This window comes from Delphinapterus leucas, chromosome 2 (genome assembly GCF_059928025.1).
Source record: "Delphinapterus leucas isolate spDelLeu-1000000601 "Yukka" chromosome 2, BTC_Dleu_Yukka2, whole genome shotgun sequence".
NCBI classification, from domain to species: domain Eukaryota; kingdom Metazoa; phylum Chordata; class Mammalia; order Artiodactyla; family Monodontidae; genus Delphinapterus; species Delphinapterus leucas.
Genome location: NC_143130.1, coordinates 105,330,633 through 105,343,013, shown reverse-complemented (window position 1 = coordinate 105,343,013; position 12,381 = coordinate 105,330,633). Strand labels below are relative to the sequence as shown.

At 43.4% G+C, this 12,381-nt stretch overlaps 3 non-coding genes across 3 annotated transcripts; 1 reads left to right on the top strand and 2 right to left on the bottom strand.

Moving 5' to 3' along the window:
* Positions 1–6,428: 6,428 nt before the first annotated feature.
* On the bottom strand, positions 6,429–6,500 carry TRNAP-UGG (transfer RNA proline (anticodon UGG)). Its single transcript has one exon. It is a non-coding gene; the product is annotated as a tRNA-Pro (tRNA).
* Positions 6,501–8,903: 2,403 nt separating this feature from the next.
* Positions 8,904–8,999, top strand: TRNAY-GUA (transfer RNA tyrosine (anticodon GUA)). The gene is given in 2 exon segments: positions 8,904–8,940; positions 8,960–8,999. It is a non-coding gene; the product is annotated as a tRNA-Tyr (tRNA).
* A 2,812-nt stretch (positions 9,000–11,811) lies between these two features.
* TRNAL-UAG (transfer RNA leucine (anticodon UAG)) lies at positions 11,812–11,893 on the bottom strand. The gene has a single exon. It is a non-coding gene; the product is annotated as a tRNA-Leu (tRNA).
* Between the last annotated feature and the right edge of the window lie 488 nt (positions 11,894–12,381).

Here is a 12,381-nt window from a genome sequence, read left to right as displayed (position 1 = left end):
CTCAGAATCTAAAGTGATGAAACTTCTCATGCCTCATTCATTCTTCCAGTTAGGTATTTTCTTTTCTCTAAAAAGGAGTATGTCCAGAAGAATGGAATTCAGTCAAACTGAGTCTTGGGGGACCTCTGTACAATCGACCCTCCATATTCATGGGTTCTGCATCCAGGGATTCAACCAAACGTGGATTTAAAATAGTCAGGAAAAAAATTCCAGAAAGTTCCAAAAAGCAGAACTTGAATTTGCTGCATCAACAACTATTTACATAGCATTTACATTGTATTAGTTATCATAAGTAATCTAGAAATGATTTAAAGTACAATTGACCCTTGAACAACACAGGTCTCAACTTCACGGGTCCACTTACATGTGGATTTTTTCAATAAATATACTACTTGTATTTTCATTTTACATATCTTTAAATTAAGAAGGTATGCGGAAAAGTTTCTTTTCTCTTAGAGATCACAATATGTGGAATCAAAAGAAATCAGAAGGATTTGAATCCTGATTCTAAACAAACTGTTTCAGCTCTCTGCCCTTGGATGAGTGATTTATCAATTCCTTTGTTTTTGAGGCAGAAATAGCAGTGGGTTTTCAACTGCACAGAGGTTGGCACCCCTAACTCTCCCTCTCACATTGTTCAAGAGTCAACTCTATATGGGAGATGTGAGTAGGTTATATTCAAACACTATGCCATCCTATACAAGGGACTTCAGCCTCCATAGATTTTTTTGGGTATCCCTGAGGGGTCCTGGAACCATCCGATTCAGATACCAAGAGACAATACTACTCTTCTTCCTCTCAGCTCAAGACTTAACTGGTGTTCATCTCACAAGACCAGCTGCTCCTCAAGTCTGGGGGATCAGAGCAGTTTAGTTCACATACCATTTATTGAGCACCTAATGTGTGCCAGGAACTGTGACTGGTGTTTGATATCATACCAAAATACAGTTCCTGCCCTAAGAGTTCAGAGTCTGGCATGAGACACACATGAGAAAGCAGAGTTCCAGTTAGGTATTGAGACTGAGGTCAGCAGAACCTGCCATGGTTCAAGTTGGAGAGTGGGCAGCGGGCAGGGATGAGGGGAGTGGGTAGGGGAAGCTTCTCAGAAAAGAAGTTGATATGTGCCAGAGTAAACTGAGTTTTAGAATATGAATAGGAGTTAGTCAAGTCTTTAGTCAGGGGCATAATGTAGACACAAGTGGGAAAATGTGAACAATGGTACAGAATTCTGAATAGTGTTTTGGGTGTACCACATACACTATTACTAGAAGATAAGGTCCAAGGCTGGGAGAAGCTGTAGAAGCTAGAGCAGGGAACCTTCTCCTATCTTATCCCACCCTTGGGGCTACTATCGCTTCCCAAACCAGAAGTCAGGAGAGGGATTCCCAATATCAGTGTAAGTCTTCAGGGAGAAGAAACAATATCTATATTACTTGGGATATAAATGTTCCCTTGAGTGACATACAGGAGGAAGATGGATCACGGCTATGGTCTTCCACAGCTGGTCTAACTCCATCCTTTCTCTCATTCCCAGTGTATTGCCCAGTACTTTTGCAGCTGCTGGTCTGGGGTGGGTGACAGATGAAGGCAGAAGAATTCCCACTCATCCCTTGTTGAATAGAGGGTCAGCTTCCTTTTCCGATTTATCTGGCATGGAATCTGGGAAATTTCTGTTGAATTGCAAATCTCCCTTGGGTCTTTGAGGAATTATTTTCTCTCTTTCTTATGGTTTTATCTCCTCACCATTTGGGTCTCTTTTCTCCAGCAGGCACTGTGGCTAGCTGGGCTCCTAATGTCTGGTTCAGTAAACCATCATTTTGGGGCATCTCCAAGCAGATCAAAAAGAAAGTTCATGAATAATAGCATTTAATGTGGCTTCCTAATTTGCACTGTATTATAAAAGTGAATTAAAGACATAACCACTCATTTTGTCATTGGATTGTGTCTCTTTCATTTGTCCATCTTTCTACATTTTTATATCTCTTGTCTTCATTCATCTTTTTAGCAAAATTGGGATTGGAATGAGGACCTTTAATATCAAAAAATTATGAATACCAACTATTGTTGTACCTACCAAGAACTAGACTTTGTGTTATGTTTTATCTACCTCATTGTATATTTTAAAGGGAACGGGGGTTTCCATTTGTGGTGACCCTGGAATCTTGGACAAATATTTATTTATTTATTCAGTCATTCAACAAAGGTCTTTTAAGCATCTTTGTTGGATACTGTGATACACTAATATATGCTAAGATGAACAAGCAATGATTCCTAACCTCAAGCAACTTTGACCTTAGAGGGGAAGATTAAGAGACAAATAATAATTCAAAAGTAGGGGATGATAAGGGGGTTTACAAAATAATGTTGGAGGTCATGTGCAAATTGATTTACCCTGTCTGGTATTTTCTTGCTAGAGAAGTTTTCGGAAGCTATCATTCACTAAACAGGAATTAATTCCATGTTAAAGTATGTTTGTATATATAGAGACAATATTAAAAAAAAAAAAGAAAGTATGGACAGCACCTCAAAAAATTGGTGCAAAATTGGAAAACTGAGCATTAACGTGCAACGACATGGCCATAAAGCTTCAGTGATCACTGGAAATAGTAATGCTTTTGTCTGGTTCCATTAGTAATACACACAAACACATAATATTTCTATCCTGAAAAGTTTCTGAGTGAGAACTAAAGGAATGGAAGGATCAGTCATTTGAGAGGGAAAACGAATTCTTCTCGAGTGATCTAGAAGTGTTCCCCAGAGGGCAGATGAAGTATTGCCTTAAAAGCTACCTAATTTCATGCAGCATAAAAACCTGAAGTGAATCCCAGACACTGGCCAAAGAGAGGAATTCATATAACAGTTTATAGCATTTCTGGAAGGAATCATCGCCAAATTTTAGTAATAAAACATGTTAAACCATCTATTTTCAAAATTATTTTATTGTGGGAAATTACTTTGGACTCAATTTAATTCAGTAAAAATTTATTGAGTACCATGTTCTGGGAACTAAGTTGGTATGCAGAGATACAAATACATGATCCCCACCATCAAGGAACTCACAGACTCTTTTGGGTGAGACAGAGAGGGTAGGGGAGATAGGGATGTCTCTCACTCTCTCTCTCTGACTGTGGGTCAAAAATGTAATAACATTATTGTAAAATTTTAAAGTGGGTCTAACAAGATGGCATTTTACTAATAAAGCACAAGAGCAAATATTAGGTAAGTGAATGTGATTAGGAATAGAAATATCACAATAAAAATTGTACTAGGGAGCAATCTGTGAATGTATTTTTTTCAGTCTTATTTTATAAATTCTGTGCCATAAATTTTTTTTTTACTCTTCACTTTAATCTCAGCAGTACTTGGCACAGATAATCTTGGCTTCTTATTTAAATTAGTCTTATTCTTTGATTTCCCTGGGACCACACTTGCCTGATTTGTCTCTACATTTCCAATTGCTCTTTTTGTGTGTGTGTGCTTTGTTTTATTTTTGTTTCGTTTTGCAGGTGTATCCTCTTTAATAAAGCCATTAAATATTAGCTAAGGTGTCAAGGAAAAAAAGATTCTTTCCAGAGATCACAAAATAAGAGAAGGCTGAAAATAAGAATGTGTTCCAAACACATAGAACAGAGGCTGGTACTTAGAAGGCACCCAAGAAAGTTGACTTTGCACTGTGTCAGTTTATCTAAGCTAGAACTACATTATCGAGAATCTTCTTTTCTCTATGGATCTAAATTTTCTATATGGATGTGGTGAAATTTGTAGCGAGATTTGGAAGGTGGAAATGTCACACATAGCAGCCACAGTGTTCTGAAGGTTGGCATAGGATGCCAGGCTCTGTTGCAGCTTTGCACTTTTTGATGCTGGTCTGCTGGTTCACTTGTTGGCATGGGGCTTCAGTTGGACCCACAACACCTCTGGCACAAATGAATCTCCTCCTTCAGCTCCTCCAACTCCTAGGCCAAGTACATGGGTATCTCCATAATGAAGGGAGCAAGCTTCTCCTGCAGGTCTCCCACATCAACAAGGTTGGAGACAGTGAGAGACAGCTGTAGGTTCCAGTCTGTCCTTTTGATTTCAGTTTGTCTTCGGGGGTTTCATGGTGTCGGTTTGCACTGATTCTCCTCACTTCATGCCCACTTGTCCTTCTCAACTGCTCATCGTGCTGAGTTACAGAGATTCAGGCCCAACTCTAGACATAGAGGCAAGAGCCTTACATAAACTTCTTCATCAATTCCAAGAATTATAATAAATCTCTTATTCTTCATCACTTATAGTGGTTCCTCTTTGATTGAATCCTAAATGATATAATTTCTTTTGCAATACTAATAAGCTACAGCATTTCTCTTGTTTCCCATTATTTTGAAAACCCCTTGAAGACAGAGACTGGGTCATACCTGAGTTTGTTTCCTTGCCGTCTAGAAGAGTACCTGGAAATCTAGAACATAGCAAAGACTCATTATGTTTTTGTTTCTTGAAGGGACAAATGACATAAGGGATGAAAAAATGTCAAACTGTCATGCTCTATAGTGATTTCCTGGGAACCCTTTTGTGTAATTCAAAGGGGGTCACTTTGATAATAGCATACTAAAGGCCCACATTGGCTGAGAAGTACCATAGTTATCGCTCAGGAGGTGAGGAAGACAGTTTAGCAGCTCGAGCTAAGATTGTACAGGCCCTGACTCTACTGGCTGGCTCCTGAGTGGGCCTTGGAGCAGATAAGTTCAGTAGCTATACACAGTCAAGTCCCTCCTTAAAGATCCTTGTTCCAGGAAAACCATGATTATGCAAAACTTTGCATATGGATATCTCCCTTGGGTTCCCTTTTTTTTTTTTTAATGTATTGCAGATATAGGAAGCATTTCAAGATCTGACAATACAGAAAGGACTTTGGCAGGTTTTCCTGGATCCAGACCTTCTCTGTGACCCCTGACATTCCCCAGTCAATGAGGATGAACTGGTAGTTCTCAGCCCCAACAAGTAAGTTCTCAGCTTCCAACAAGTTCCCCATGAGCTATTCTTTAATTTGCTTTTTTTTCAAGTGCTGCAGAATTCCCTCTGTCTTGATTGTAGCCAGTATTTCTGCCTCTTACCATGGTGATGGGAGGAGTAATGCTGCCATTTTCATCTGTGCTGGTGATAAAATCCCTTCAGAGTCAGAACATACCAAAGCCAAGGAGTGCACTCTTGGCAACCCAACACACCTTTGCTCAGGTTTCAGGGCAGGGAAAGAAAGGCCCCACAAAATAATTGTGGAGCTACCCTAAGACCTCCAAGCCAGACGTGTGAACTGGCTAGGTCCTCCCCTTCACAATCAAGATCCTAAAAAGAATGATTTACTTAGTTTCCACACCTTCCCCTCATTCTTCAACCCATCCAGTGCTATCATCTTCCCTAAACTTTCTGCTTTAAATGCTGGTAAAGATTGTCAACAGCCCCTGAGTTAGCAAATCAGCCATCAGATTTTTAAACACTAGTGATCACCAGGGCCTGTCTTTAAATTCTTCCTCTCTCTATTAATGCTCTTCCCTGTGGGTTCTTTCCAAAACCAGTGTTAACCAACCACTGCCCTGTGTTTTTTATTCCTAAAATTCATTTCTCTGGTTTGGATCTTTCTCTTGAATCTCAGGACTTTATATCCAACTTCCTTCTGTTCATCTCCACCAGTAATCATTCAGCAAATACATCAAAGCCCAGGCTAGATATAACACCTTTCTCAGGAGACAACCAACCTAGAAGTCAGGATGTCCTGGCAGATTCTACTCTCTCCCCTCCCTCCAATTACCAATCACAAACCCCTTTATTCTTGCCTGAGTACGTACCTTTTCCAAGAGATGAACCTTGCAAAGGGCAAATATGATCAGGTCAGACAGAAATCCTGTCAAAGATTCCCTTGTACAAGCAGTTTAGGAAGACTAGCAAGTTTGAAGGCCTATCGTACCAGTCGTTTCTAAGTTTGGGCAACTTCGACAAACCAGGATCAACCACACTCTAAGGTTACAGGTAGACACCTCACACCATAACCTGCTGGTTTTCCAAGTGAGCTATCAAAGGGCACTAAGGAGCTGGGTGATTCTTGCCAGAAATGGCAAGACGACTGTCACTATGTTATATTGCGTTAGAAGTGCACTAGTTTTTTTCCGCTCGAAGTGCCGGCGTGAGACCTGCCTGAGCAAGATATTCCTGACAAAAAAGCCTGTCATAGCGGGACGAGGGGCCCCTATCTATACAACGAAGCCCTTGGCCCACGGTAGCATCTTCGTTGTCCCTGAATTGGTCGACAGAAGTGGTCAACTTGCTCACAAGCTCATCTCGAATCAGGTCGAGGTTGAAAGAGACTTCGCCTAGGTGGGTCTAGACTGGGCGGTGTTGGCTTCATTTAGCTCTTAAGAGGGAGGGGGAAAAAGAGAGAAAGAAGGGGAAAGGTAGGGCTCGTCCGGGATTTGAACCCGGGACCTCTCGCACCCAAAGCGAGAATCATACCACTAGACCAACGAGCCACCCGCGAAAACGCCGCTTTCTCTTTAGGAATATTCATACATTCTGTTAGTTGCATCACAATATTTGAGGACCGTTTTTGATTCCTCTCCTAAGTCCAGCGATTTTCTCCAGACCCCAAGAGCGTCACCGTGCAGATTCGGAGGAACGTGAGCCACAGCGTTCCAGAGGTAGGAACGTTCAGTTTGGGACTCAGGCTGAGCTGCTAGTCCACCTGTGGACCCTCTGACGAGGGCCCGAGTACTTACAGGGTTAGGACCAACACCATTGCAGGTGGTCTGGGGATGGAGGACAAGTAAGGACAAAAAAAAAAAAAAAGAAAGAAACCAAAACAACAAGAAAAACCCAAAACGTTGATTTCGTCAAAAGACCCTCCTCCCCAGGGTGCGGCAGCGGAGGAACTCGATACCACGCCCCTGCGGAGGTCAAATCCTAGAACCATTGTCTTAGCCTGCCCTGCTATCTCACACCCTGTAACATGCTCTTGCTGTTTCCTTTCAGCTTTACTTAATGAACTTTGTACTATAGGTCTAGATTTAAGGCACCCTTCAAGGGCGCACAGAACATGGCAACCGTCCGGGAGAGTTGCCCACTTCCAATATCCTCTTCTAGAGAAGCTTGCCCTCGCCCGCTTCTCTATCACCTAGAAGGTGGTGGGTGGAATGGGAAGGGAGAGCGTTGTCCTTACGCCGCAGTCCCTTCTGCTCGGGGAACGACGCTCTTGGGTTCTAGCCTGTTTCGCTTGGTCACACCTGTTCACCGTGCACCGAGCACATTCTTGGCGTAGGGGGAAAACTCGATAAATAACAGTTGAATGAATGGCTAAATACCGGCGCCAGACTGCTGCGCGGGCTAAGACGGGAGAGAAAAGAAGGCGAGCGCTCCCTTCCCAGCCCTCCAATGTACCGCCACTTTCTGTTGATTCTGGACTTCAGGTTGGGCATTTAGAAGGGCCCGAGGCCGAGAGAGAAGCAGCTACCGTTCAGACTCCGAGCTGTTAGCAGAGTGTTAAAGGACCGAGGGAAAGGTTACTCCTTTTCTAAAGCCAGTTTCTGCTTCAGGAAACCTGGAGGAATCTCAGGCCCAGACTGACTATGACCGAACCTGACTCCGCTGAAAGGTCGTGGGAGGGGGCGGCCTGGACGCCTGGATGCTTTCACATCCTCACTGCCTCGCCCCCGGCCCCCTCCATTCTGAGGGTCCAAGGGGTAAGTTCTGGGCTTTGAGAAGGCCGCCTCCTTTTAAAAGCAAAGAAACAAACCAGAGCTGGAGCAGTTACTTTAAGAATCCAAGCAGATGGGAGACAGTGACGTGATGCCATGTCTCGCATCCTTTTCTTCGGTAAGGCACCCTCACCTACCCCACTTTATCCCACGGCTCCGCTCGTGGCCCTGGTGTTGCCCAAGTTCAGTGACTTGTCAGGCCTGAGACTGAGGAGCATGCACTGTAGGTGCTACCAGGGCTCTTCCAGTGAATTACATTCCCGTTTGGGCCTAGTCAAGAACATGTTTCTTCCTCGTATATAAAGAAGCGCTTCCTTCAAAAGAAACTCCTTTTAATTTTTAAGTGTTTATTAAATTTTGTTTAGATATGCCATTTGGCTGCAGCTTTTAAAACTTAGGGAATTCAATACAAGCCATAGGATCATGGCTAGGCTCCATAGCTTACGGATTAGTGCACTGATCCTGTAAACCGGTGACCGTGAGTTCAATTCTCGCTGGGGCCTCTGCGTGCTTTCGTTGCAAAGAGGGTGGCTCTCTCCTTTTCTTGCGTCCACTGACTGTTGAAAGCAAGCAAGCACTGTGTGATGTTTCAGGGAAAATCAGATCCTGAGCATTTGGGACGAAAGATTATAGGATTGGGGGCACTATGATCCTGGGGGAAAACCAGGTGTTTATACCATTCAGTAAGTAGTGGAGAAACTAGATTACTCAGGTCTCTGCGAGAACACTCCGGGGCTTGGCGGAGTACACACACACCTGTGTTTACGGAAAAGAGCTAATTAGCCTCGGCCTATTGATGGCCATGGTCCTCCGGCTGCCGCTACTGGAGCGTGGCGTCCTGCACATTTCGCCACTTGCAATCTGCCTGGCGCCCCAGTTTTTCCTGTGCTCCTGGAGGGAGAACTGGTTTGCAGATTACTCTGGGACAGCCTAGTCCAGAAGCTACGCAGATACGCCCAATCTGGATGGTTCCTGTTCTGTTCCTATCGCTTACTTCCTCGGATTCAGACTCCTCGTCCTTCGGCCCCCGGCTGCTCCCTGGATTTAGTTCACCAGAGATTCAACTCTCTGGAGACTTCCTGACCTCCAACTTGAGCCCGAACTTTAAATACAAAGAAGCTAGGCCTCTCACTGGCTGTTACTATAAGCTCAATAATTGACACTAACTTTTGCTAATTGTGTCCTTCGATAGCTCAGCTGGTAGAGTGGAGGACTGTAGAGGTGATTTTTCTTCTGTCATCCTTAGGTTGCTGGTTCGATTCCGGCTCGAAAAAAGGACGTGAAATTTTGCTGCGTGCCAGGTTTTATCCTCCTATACCAACGACTGTAAAACATTTACTTTAGCTCTGTTTTCAGGCAACAAAAGAACAGCTTTTCGCCGACTATGAAACAATTTTGTGTGTCCTCTTTGTGATCATGCAGTACACGTGATTTGATTTACAGAGGAGATATGAATTAATAGTTCCCCTTTTAGATTTGAATGTTATCTCCTAATCTTGAAGACCAGCTAGCCTTGACTGAATATTGAGTAACATCCCTCAACCCCACCCCATCCCTACACTTTTCCCTTACTGTGAATATTTTATACTGGGCAATTCAGGGTTTAAAGAGAAATACTGTAGAAATATCTGTTCTTCAAAGCAATGTAAACAAACAGTGTAGAGAATAAGCAATGCAGAAGACAAAATATGCATGTGGAAATGTTCCTTCAATAATAAGAAGAAATACTAATTAAAACTAGGGGATATTGCTGCACCACCAAATCAGAGTGTGTTTATTATTTAGTACTGGGCAGGATACAGTGACAAGGACTTTCTTGTAGAATGTCACTACTTTCTGGAGGATAGTTGGGCATTATAAATCAGGAACCTTAAAAAGAGGTTGTGTGAGAGTGCTTTCGTGGGGCTTCCCTGGTAGCGCAGCGGTTGCGAGTCTGCCTGCCGAGGTAGGAGATATGGGTTCGTGCCCCGGTTTGCGAAAATACCTACATGCCGCGGAGCTGCTGGGCCCGTGAGCGATGGCTACTGAGCCTGCGCATCCCGAGCTTGTGCGCCGCAGCGGGAGAGGCCACAACAATGAGAGGCCCGCATACCGAAAAAAAAGAAAAGACATTGTGCTTGGTCAGATATTCTCTTCCTGCTTCTAGAAATTTATCATTCATTTTTGGAGAAGAGGAAATATGGCAAAAGATGTTTATCTGTGGGTAAATTGTGCTCTTTTTACTTTAAGGTATTTTTTTTCAAAATATGCCACATATATAAATTAAATTTTTTAAAACACAGTGTTTTAACCTTACAAACTGTGCCACTATGGAAGACATTCTGGCAGTTTCTTACAAAACTAAATATATTCTCACCATAAAATCCAGGAATCACATTCCTAGGTACTTACTCAAATGAGGTGAAAACTTATGTCCACACAAAAACCTGCCCATGAATGTTTATAGCAGCTTTATGTATGTATAACTTCCAAAACTGGGAAACAGTAAAGATATCCTTCAATAGGCAAATAGATAAATAAACTGTGGTACATCCATACAATGGAATATTATTCAGCACCAGGAAGAAATGAGATATCAAGCCATGAAATGATATGGAGGAACTTTAAATGTGTATTACTAAGTGAAAGATGCCAGTCTGAAAAGGCTACATATTGTATGATTCCAAATATATGACATTCTGGAAAAGGCAACATGGAGATGATAAAAGATCAGTGTTTGCCAGAGGTTAAAAGGGAGGGAGGGATGCACTGGTGAGACACTGAGGATTTTTAGAGCAGTGAAACTATTCTGTATGATACTTTAATGGTGGATATATATATAATTATACATTTGTCAAAACCCATAGAATGTGCAACACCAAGAATAAACCCTAATGTAAACTATGGACTTTAGAGATTTGTTTTGTTGTTTTTATAAAGACCTCAGGGGCCTAAGGTGGGTAAAAAATGAAAGGAACTGGTCTGGAGGAGTCATCAAAGTGAAATGGGAGTGGGTCTGGGAGGACACAGAAGAAGCTTTTGATTGAGGAGGGGGAAAGACATAAAAAGGAAGGCAGAATTAAAAAGTGTCATTAAAAAATCCCTAGACCTTGGTTCCTGCACAGAGTCCTAGTCTACTGCTCTGTTCCTTTCATTCGTTCCTCAAGGCACTGCAGGGAAATTCGTACCTCCTTGAGAGAGCTGTACAGCCAAATCTGTGAGCACTGCAGTGGGGTAACGGGCTGACTCGGCTGAGAAGCGCGGTGGGACAACCATTCTAATAGGGCACCACTAAATAGACCCTGAGTTTACCCGCTCCTCTTTCCCACACTGAGTTAGGTTCTGTACAGGTATTGTAGTTGGGTTGCTCAGAGACCTGGACAGTCTCCAAGATAAGTGAATTCACTTGTGGAAGGGGCAGAGCAGTGGCTAAGCCAACATTCACAGCACACCCCACTGGGCCAGACGCACGGAGTCAGCCAAGAATCAGCTTTGAAATGTTTTGGAATCACAAACCCACCTGCAAAGTCAAATTCAAAAGAACCGTTTACCTGCCCTACTCCACCCCCATGCCTGAGTGACATCTGGAAGCCAGGTAGGAAGTGGCTTTCTGCCTTCATTCATTCATCATATTCAATTACAAAAGTAATGTGATTAAAAGCAAAATCGGGTCTGTGCAGCTTACTTCGCGATCACAGAGCTGCAGCTCCTAAACCAGTGTGGGCGTCGGGCTGATGGAGGCTGCGGGGCACTTTCTAGGAAGCCTTCCCTACTGGATGGTGCCTAAGCCAGGTCATGAGAATGATTCAATGTGAGCATGGGTTTTAGAAGAGGAGGACCGAAAGAATTCCCCATTGCGGGAACACAAAAACTTGGACACAATGAAAAGTCGAGTGGGGTGCATACAGCTAGTTTCGGCACGGGATGTCAGGAGGAATCCGAGGTAACCCGACTTGATATTCGGTAATACGTATTTCTCGGGCAGCGGGAGGACGGGGAGCGGGTACTGATGGAAGTTCCGGGGTAATTCTTGCTGGAAGAAAGAAGATCGCTTGGGATTTAATCGGAATTTCTGTATTACTTCGGATTTACAGCTAGACTAAAACACGGTTGGTAGTGATGGGATTCGAACCCACGCCCCCGAAGAGACTGGAGCCTAAATCCAGCGCCTTAGACCGCTCGGCCACACTACCGCATGCGATTACAATTTTTCATCCTTGAGCTGTTTACTACCGACCCCAGGCTCAACATTCTGAATTTTCTTCATGGTTAGTCGGGTCTCCTTCACTGTTTTCATTTACACCTAGGGTTCTGAGCAAACTTGGAGAGAGTAGAAACCATCGCATTCTCACAGGCCTGGGAAGTGAGCTAGAAAGTGGTCAATGATATTAGCGTGAATATCCTTTGAAGACTTCCGCCTTTTCTTTAACCTAGGCAATTCCACGCCGAAAGGGAAAAGCAAAAAACAAAAAACAAAAACCCATCTCACTGGCGACTTATTGCAAGTGATTACAGAAGACTGAATAAGGAACTCCTCGCTGTTGGGTCGTTGGTCTGTGGCTGTGAAACTCACAGTGCGAATGGAGCCGGAGATCCAGTAAGAGGCCCCCTTCCGTTGACAGATCTGGTAAGCCTGTCACCGATAAAAAAGAAAATCCTTGATCGCATCCCCTGCAGGTTC